Below are 1753 nucleotides of genomic sequence, written 5' to 3'. Positions count from 1 at the left end.
CAATATCGTGACGTTGTTGATTGAAGATATTGTGTCTACCGGGAATTTGTACTGTTTGTCAAGTCACGCCAAGGATCTCAGACAGACAGTACTTTACACAATATGCATGCAGTTCCAAGTAATGCCGACTTTTACAATACACCTAGATTGTAGGGTATTTCTAAGGTCTTCAGATGTTTTTGTTCAGGTTGAGTGGTATTGAAACCAATGCTTCGATCACAATAAGGATAACTTTTCTATCCTCCTGCATAACTTTACTTGGTACATGCTCATACCAGTTCTCTGTTACTTCATATTGGTATTTACGGCATAAGAGTGTGGCGGCGCTTGTATTCTTTTTGTGCAAGGCTCTCACATTCGCTTACTAAGTGGGTCACATTTTCCACACTCTTTCCACAGAGTCTGGATTTCAGGGTGTCAGAAGTTTTATAGATGTTATACTTCACTGAATTGATAGCGAGAGCCTGGTCTTGTGCAGCAATGATCAGGCTTTCGGTGGTACGCTTCAAATCACCACGCTCAAGACATGCCCACGATGCTGTATTATCCTTAACGTCTTGTGTATTCCTTTCAAACCGTCTATGCATTCTCATTTCAAGAAGGTCTTCTTTTCTCTTCTCCTCAGCTCTTTGGTTAAACTCTTCCTTTCCCATCATTTCATCTGCATTTACAACCATATCTTTCACGGCATATTGCAGCAGGTCTTCATCACTATTTAGCAAATAATCGGCAAGCGTTCTCTTTTCTCTCCTTATACAATGGTCTATACTAATTAGTCCACTGCCACCATTCTTTCTTTTCAGATACACTCTGTTTACGTTTGCTTTAAGGTGTAGCGCCCCATGCAGTGTCATCAACTTGCTCGTCCTTCTATCCAGTATTCGTCCTTCTATCCTTAGTCCATCTGAGGGTGGACGCACTATATCTGACCATCGCAGCTGCCCAGATTTTCATTGCGATAATCAAATTTTTGGCATTCAGGTTGGATTTCAACACCATCTTCACCCTTTTTTGATACGCCTTGCTGACCTTGACTTTCATTTCTCTTTGTAGAATGTCATCCAGCTCCCAAATCCCTAAATGTCTATACCCACTGCCGTCGGGTTCACCTATGGTCTCTCCTAATGGTAACCGCAATCCTTTGCAGGCTGCTTTCCTCCCTCTTTTCATATTAAGTACTGTGTAAGTTTGTAATTCTGTTCAAGAATTAAAATTTTGACATCAAACGCCTCCTCGTTTAACCCTTGCATTCATTCTTTCACTCTCTCGCAACTTCTCTGTGGGTAATTAAAATATGTACACACACACACACACACACACACACACACACACATACATATATACACACATACAGACACACCACACAAACACATACACACTCTCAGAAGTAGCAGATGAAATGACAGTCTATCATTCCCTCTCTAACTCCCTCTGCGTGTGTTACGTATAGTTTTCGATAAAAGAAAAACGGTTTATTAAAATGTTCAAACCATTTTCTGCACGGAAATAACAGCAATAATATAACAACCAGTTAATGATGTCGATTAATAAATATAAACAAGTTACAGAATATCGGTCTGCCTGGCAAACCGTGATGTTTAAGAGCATGCGGATTGATCAAAAAGGTATTCTCTTTTACTCTTTTACTTGCTTCGGTCACTTGACTGCGGCCATGGTGGAGCACCACCTTTCGTCGAGCAAATCGACCCCAGGACTTATTCTTTGTAAGCCTAGTACTTATTCTATCGGCTAA

This window comes from Octopus bimaculoides, chromosome 22, assembly GCF_001194135.2.
Source record: "Octopus bimaculoides isolate UCB-OBI-ISO-001 chromosome 22, ASM119413v2, whole genome shotgun sequence".
Classification (NCBI taxonomy): Eukaryota; Metazoa; Mollusca; class Cephalopoda; order Octopoda; family Octopodidae; genus Octopus; species Octopus bimaculoides.
This window is presented reverse-complemented; position numbering follows the sequence as displayed.